Source organism: Pygoscelis adeliae, unplaced genomic scaffold (assembly GCF_000699105.1).
Source record: "Pygoscelis adeliae isolate BGI_AS28 unplaced genomic scaffold, ASM69910v1 Scaffold141, whole genome shotgun sequence".
NCBI lineage: Eukaryota > Metazoa > Chordata > Aves > Sphenisciformes > Spheniscidae > Pygoscelis > Pygoscelis adeliae.
The window spans coordinates 2,921,236-2,928,837 of record NW_008824231.1 but is presented as its reverse complement, the minus strand read 5'-3'; the positions used below and the strand labels follow the sequence as shown (position 1 = coordinate 2,928,837).

Genomic DNA, 7,602 nt, shown 5'->3' with positions numbered 1-7,602 from the left:
ATGGCACAGACTATTTCCCCATTAACACGAGGAGGATGCCAGGAAGCCGGTTGACCCGTGTTACAGCCCTGATCCCTGCCTCTCCAGGGCCCTGCCCCTTGACCAGGGGTCACCACGAGCCTCATTGTGCACATCTAAACCATCTGTCTAGCTGCTCGTGCACTTCTTTGCTACTCAGCTAAAACCAACCAAATATTGTTATTTGGGAGAGGGAGCTTGTTCTTTGTCAGTGAATACATTTGCTAAGACTTGGAGGGTTTGCCATGGTTAGGAGAAATGGGCATGTGTCACTGAGGGAAGGCACCGGTCAAGGGATAAGATGGGGAAGATCAAGAAGAAAAGGAACTGGTGGAAGCTGTGTCGCAGAAAATACATTTTAAAGTTACTTGACTTGTTTTAACAGCAATCTGGTAATGAATGAGACTGCCAAGGGAAGGCTCTTGGCTTTATTCCCATTCCCTGTTAGACACTCCTCTGGGTGAACGCATGTCAGAGCAGTCTCTATCCTGACACCAAGTGGAGAGAGCTCACAAGGACTCCTATAAGACCAAGTGTATGAGGACAGTGAGGACAACTGCCGGCCCAGCCACCCCTTCAAGCGCCAGCGAGGCATCATACAGTTTATTTTTGTATTTACAGGAATTTTTTCAAGATCCTGGCTCTTAGCAGCAGAGGTTTACAGCAGAGATAGTTACACATGATAAAAATCACCATTCTGCACTCCTGCAGTTTTTACCCTCCTACTGCAAGTTTCCACCAGTGCTGCATGTGGTGAGCAGCCCAGTGGGTGCATGTAGAGAATCCTTACTGGTGACAAGGTGAGTTTTCAGAGCAGCGGGGAAGTCGCAGAATCACAGACTGGTTGAGGTTGGCAGGGACCTCTGGAGGTCATCTGGTCCAAGCCCTCTGCTCAGGCAGGACTGCCTAGAGCTGGTCGCCCAGAACCATGTCCAGACAGCTTTTGAATATCTCCAAGAATGGAGAATTCATTGCCCTGAGAATGAAGAGGAGGGTGCCTTTTCCTTGGGAGGAAGGACCGATGCTCGGTCGTATAGGTGGTGAGCATTGCAGTGTGTGGGGGTGGTCCCACCATGCTGCCGAAGAGCAAGGAAAGGTGCACAGACCTGAGCCTCGCGTGTCTCCCAACGTATCTAATTTGCACTTTCCCACATGCTCCATCTCCAGCCTTCCCCCATTTTCTCAGGAGGGGTTGGGGGCTTGATTTTCCCCTTACTTGCACGTTAGACCTCCTGCAGAAGCTTCCCAGCATGCAGCTCAGGTCCTCACCCCCACCTTACCTTGAGCATCTAACTCCTCCTGAGCAACACATCTTTTTTGACCTTGGCCCTGGAATGAAGGGGAGATCACTGCCAGATAGGGCTCCCCCATGGATTCAGCCTCTGAAGCCTTCAGCTTCCCATGCCCATCTGAGGTTGTATTCTCCCTGGGTGTCTTACTCTTCATTCTCTCTTTACACACCTCTACTTCTGCCTTCCGGGGAGGGGGAAAACCCTCATTGAGTTGCAAGGCACCAGAAAGTCACAGAAGCTCCAGTGCCAGCCGTGGGCTAAACCACAAACCCAGCCAAGAAGCAGCAGCATCTGAGAGTGCTCTGCACCAGAAAGGTGACAGCTTCTCCCCCAGGGAAAAAAAATCCGCATCAAACACAGAAAGGTCCTAAAAACATCTAGCATCGAGCTGTCCCATCCCTCTGATGGATGGCATTCAAAAGCAACACAAAAAGGAGGCACCGGTGATGATGAATTTATGCAGTGGAAAGCATTCAATGGCTGCCCTGTGTTGTAAGTCATCCCCTAATTACTTTACATAGGAAAAAAGGAAGAGGAAATCTATCACGCATGGACTTACCCAGCTGATCCAGAGCAAAGAGGGCTGGGGCACCTTCGGAGAGCTCATTGTCTGAGGGAAGAAGAACAAATGCTTGGAAAGGTCAGCTGGAGAGGGAAGTGTGGAGAGCTGGGGTGACAACGCTGTTTTAATCACACTGCAGATAAGCCCCTGCTCAACTTGCTTCCAGTTCACCCCTGACAGTCTTTATATGTGTGTTTCTTTTAATCCAACTGTTACTGAAAAACCTTGGAGGCAGCTCAAGACGGAGGCTTGGCAGGATGAACCCTTATACCCCTCCAGCATTGCCAAAGAGCAAAAGCTCTGCTGCCCTGTCTCTGCCCACCCTGGGATCCCCTGGCCGTGCTCCCCGTTTTGGCCATGCCATGGCTCTCTGCTCCCTTTCCCTGTCTCACCCGGGTCTCAGGGTACGGCCAGGAGCATCCTGCCTGCAGCAAAGCTTTCCTGCGTGCTACAGTGTCCTCCAACAATGGCAGCTGGGGTAGGTTTAACCAGTGGGAGCAGGAAAATGCTCTGGCTGGAATTTTTCAGAGGCTGAGCAAACCCTTGAGTCATCTGATAATAATATTGCTGTAACTCAGTGCCTGTGGCAGGTTAGACCATGAGCTCTGGAAACTCCTTAGCCAGTGGCATATCTCACTGAGAGCTCATGGGAGATTATTTTGGATCCCAAGCCCAATCCCACCATGAGCCCACCCATCCTTGCCTGCTCCCCGCTGCAGACCACAGCGCACAGGGATCCCTCACTGCCAGAAGGACCTGCAGCCACACAGGAGCATCTGGCCAAGTCTTAAATGCCATTTATGCCTTGGAGTTGGTGGGGATTTCTTTATTTTCAAACATTTCTTTCAATGTCAAAATACTGCTGAATTGCAGAGACTCAATGCAATTTAAAAAAATAAATAAATAAATTTGCAGAGAGTGGTTTTTTTCCTGTTGGTTTTTGTTCTTTTTTTTCCTTTCAGGTTCATGACATTTGTTCAATGCATGGGTTAGACTAAAAAACCTTTCGGTCTGGAATCTGTGGACTGCTCCTAGGGTGTTCAAGGAGAATGTTTAAGAAAGGCAGGTGCATGACACCGTATAGTAATCCATACTTGTGACATTTCTAGGAGATCTTGCCCCCCACTATAAAATGCTGTTAGGCCCATCGGTTAGAAAAACCTGTGAGCCACTAATTTAGGATAGCAACAGGCTGCATATAAAACAAAAGGCCAATGTATAACCACATTTAGCTGTTTGGGATTTTTATAAACTCCTGATGGCAATGACTCTGCCCTCCTCTGCATTACAGACCCAAGCACAGTGGGATCCCAAACCCAACTGTATAACCCAACCTATAAACGGTAACACAGACCATGCACATGGCGAAGATTTTAGAAAAATGACAGAAGCAGAGATTGTTCTAATGGGTAAAAAGGATGGACTGCAGCAAGCATCCCTGTGCTAGTCCCGTGGAGCCACCCTGGGCCGGGTACCTGCAGAAGCAGCAGATGTGCTGTCATAAGGGTGCCACCCAGTGGTGCTTGGCTGGGGAGATTGAACCCAAGGCTGCTGGGTTCAAAAGCATAAACTTCCTTATCTAATTTAACTCTCGTGGAAAAGGAGGCAATGCTGCATCTCACTGTCCCCTTCCCCAGGCATCTGGGCTATCAGCGGGAAGCCAAGGGAAACAGATGGAGATAAGCAAAGCATTTTACCAAAGCAAAATGTTTCTGTTCCCAAGGTGCTGTCATCTGGAAGGCTGTGGGTTTATTTTGGTTTTAGTCCGGGGCACAGCCTGTCCCAGCCAAAGAAGGGGCTTTGCCCAAGGAGGGGCACCTTGTGCTGGCCTGGGGGACGGGGACCTCCGGTGATGAAGATGAGCTGGGGCTGAGCAGGGAGCACATGTGGCTGCTTCTGCCAGATGTTCGAGCGGGGATTAAAAAGCAAATTACAGCAGCTGGAAATTAGGTAGAGATGAATTGATAGAGGAAATAGTTCTACTGGCTATTTCGCATTGCATCTGCCCTGAGTGCTTTCCTGAGATTGGCAATTTCTGGAGAGTGATGGACCCTAGCCTTGGGCTGGGAGGTCTTGTGTCATGCTAAGGTGGGCTGAAACCTTGAATGGTCCTGCACAGGGAGCCGAGCCAGGGCAGCCCTTGGCCCTCCTGTCACTGCTGGGACAGCGTGTCTCCCTGGAGCCATCCTAAATTGTCCCACACAAATATGCTTGAAGAAAGAAAGGGGTATTTTACTGGCTCTCCTCCTCACTCCTCCCTGACCACTGCCATCTGCAGAGTCCTGCTTGTGGAGCATGAGGGTGGTCACATCTAGCACAAGTGGCATATTAACTTGCCAAAAGGTGGGTGTTGGGGGTTTTTTTTGGCAAAAGGCCACTCCAGAGAAGGAAGACAAGCCACAAATCGAGTGCCTGTGTCAGTGTGCCAGCTCCTGGCAAGACACTGCAGTTTGGGTCAGACCTTTCCCACCTTCATACCGAGTATTGCCTTGCTCTGGACATAGCCCAGCAAAACCCCTGGGACCACTGCAAGCACAGTGAAGGGCGGCAGCACATCAGGAAGGCTCCCAGCATATTCACTGGGTGGATTAAAAACCAGCAATCATGTCCTACCTCCTTTCACACTGGCAAAGGGATGGATCCCACCATGAGACAACCAGTTGGTTTCATCCAGCTTCCAGTTTTCACCAGGGTCCATCTCTGATCTGCAGCATCAAAGATCTGCTTGCAATGCCTCCTGCCGCTCTCTCTGGGAAATAACCAGAAGATACTCTGAGTGCCTGTCGTGGTCCACACCATGGCCAGCTGCTGAGAAGCTTCCCTCAGCAGAGGAAAATGTCTTGTAAATATTTCAGAAAAAAAAGGAAAAGAAAAAAATCACATGGCTCACAGGGGACTATTGGACCAAGGAGCGGCTGACTCTGCCAAGCCTTGACTTATCACATCGACAAGTCTCCCTGCTGTGTCAAAACGCCACCAATGCTTGGACCTCCCAGTTTCTGTTGTCAGTCTGACCAATGCTGAGAAATTCCTAATCCCTCACAATATTTGCAGGGATGGGGTTGTATTTCTGAGCAGGGTGATGTGCCACAAGGGTGTCCATCGGGGATGAGTGTCTCAGTTCCACATGCCCAGTCTTGACTGCACCCCAGGGTCCCAGCTGGCGAGGGGAGTGGGCAGGGGTGTTGGCCCTTGCTCCCACATCGCAGCCCCCCCATGGACAGGAGTTACAGGCTGGGAGTTATCAGTTACACATTACAAGGCGACGCTACCACTGGCTGCTTGGTTCTCGCAGCTGCCCAAGCCCTGGAGCAGTGGCTGTGAGCCACCAGGGAAGGATGGAGCTCCTAATCCCAAAAATTCCCTTTCTGGTGTAGACACTGAATTATTTTCCTGTCTATCAGCCATTTGGTACTACCTACAGGTTTGCTGCACCTGGGAGTCCATGGGTATACGTGGAGGCATTTTCCCTCCCTGACCCCTTGGACCTGTGCATCCCCGGTGGGGTAAGCACACAGGGGCATTTCATCCATTCCTAAATTTTCAGGATTACATGGATTTGGGAGGGAATAAAGTCCTTCCAGCATCAACAACCTCTAAGTTATCAAGGAAGCACACACCAGTGTTGGGATGCAACAAAAAGTTACTGCAGAGCTTTTTTGCCTCTACGGGAAGATGCTGAAGTGGAGGTGACAACAGGGACTTTCCCTAACATTGTGTGAGTCAAACCCGGACCCCAAATGCCACCAATAGAGCTGGTTTCACGGCGAGGTGAGTCCCCTGGTACCCGCCACAATGGAAGCTGTGCATCTCTACTCAGCCCCTGATTTTCATCATCATCATTTGTAGGAATTTGTTGTAATTCAATGCTGTCAGGGCGCTCCTGGGAGGGACGGGCAGGTAGTAATGGAGGGACACCATCACAGCAGCACCATTTCCTTAGGAAACCTGGCAAAGAGGTGGATGGGCCCTGTCCCCATGGGGAAGCGAAGCATAACCGAGCCACACCATTGCATTTCCCAAGCACTGGCGTACCCCAGCCACCATCCCATCAGGGGGAGATGCCAGAGCTGGGGGGTCTGTGGGAAGGGGCAGCGGCTCCACATTGGCGTATCACCCCAGTGGCTCCAGTCCTGAGCCCTTGCCCCCGCGCGCTGCTGGGTCTCACCAGGGTGAATCATGGCTGTGCCGGTGCTTCCCTGGCCAACCAGACCTGCGAGAGGTCATTTCACCCGGTCTCTTGCTCAACACCTTAATTCAGTAGAATTAAATACTTGTGCATATGGGTTTGCTGAGCAGCAAACAGGACCGGTCACTGCCGCATGCAGGCGGAGCTTGACTGGGGTTCTTTGATGTAGCAAATTCACCCAAAGGGCAATTAATAGATACCGAGACTTTGGGTGAATTTGGATTCAATATGTAATGAGTTTTAGCTGAAAGAGAAGAAAAAAAGTTCTGAGAAAAGCTGCAAGGCTCCGTTTTGATGTTTTAAAAATGGAACATTTTTTGTTGTTCTTTCAAATGATGCTTTTAGTTTGAAAGTGACCTAGTTTGCTTTTTCTTTTCTCTTTTCTTCTTTTTTTAAGTTATGAAAAGCACTAAATAATCTCAAACCAGAATGTCTCATGTAATGCTTATGAAAAGAAATCAAAGAAGACAAGAAACATTCTCCTTTAGGGGGTGACCCAAAACAAAAAGTATTTTCAATTTTTCCATTCAGCCACTGAAATGAAAAACCTATTATTTGTACAACTCCACTACTGAAAGGCATCTCGTCAATGTGTACTGCTGGCAATTTATTCTTTCCACCTGCCAAGGGAGAGGTTTGTCTGCAAGTTCAATAAAAGTATGAGAGAAAGAACGAAAGGGCAATTTATCAACGTAACATAGAAGATAAAATGGATTTTCCATATTCACTCGTTTCTCTGAAAGAAGAAAAACGCAAACCTCCAGACCTCAGCTCTTTGTCCACTGTCCCCTTCTGTTCAGAATCATATAGACATGAAATCATATAGACACGAAATCATATAGACACGAGTCCTGAGCTCCCGCCACACAGAAGATTAATTGTAAATATAAAACTTCTGACTTTACTGATGCATAAGGTCCAACCAATACAAGAGAAAGCAAAAGCCAAAATTTATTTGGGACAATAATACTGGCAAAGAGAAACACCTAAAAGATCATAAACCTCAGTCATTGCTGTAGCTTTGGGGCATCCATCCCTTCCCTTCACAGCAGAGCTTGGTGCCAGCAGAAGCTGGTGGTGTCAGGTCCCTGGGGCCAGCATCACAGGACCAGGTACGGGTTTATGGTCCCTGTCTCACCACAGAGCATCCATTGTGCCCACCTTCCGCTGCGGCCACCCAGCAGGATGGGATGGGAGGGAAAGGGATGGGTACGAACACGGACCAGGGCCCACTAGCTGCATTAGCATTCATGCAATACACTTCTCACTAAAATGCAAAGCTGAAGAAAGAGGCATTGCTGCTCAGCCTGGTGTCTCGCGAGGGCTGGGATTTATGCTCCAGCTGCTTGAAGCGCTCAGCCTTGTCGCAGTCAATAGTCAACACCTATTACCTCTGTCTTTTAAGAAGACGACAAATCAAATGTCATATTTTCCAAAGTGCCTGCACTCAGATCCTGTGTTCAGTCTTCATTTAGGGCAGGGGGAGCTCATTTTACACACCTACAGCTTCCACCAGTCCTCTAAGAAAAAACAAGACAAGA

The 7,602-nt window shown here is 49.1% G+C and overlaps 1 long non-coding RNA gene across 1 annotated transcript; it reads right to left on the bottom strand.

Annotated features, from left to right (window-relative positions):
* Positions 1-607: 607 nt before the first annotated feature.
* Positions 608-4,608, bottom strand: LOC103926046. Its single transcript, XR_664055.1, has 3 exons — positions 4,486-4,608; positions 1,870-1,920; positions 608-994 (listed from the first exon to the last, which is right to left on the bottom strand). It is a non-coding gene; the product is annotated as an uncharacterized LOC103926046 (long non-coding RNA).
* Between the last annotated feature and the right edge of the window lie 2,994 nt (positions 4,609-7,602).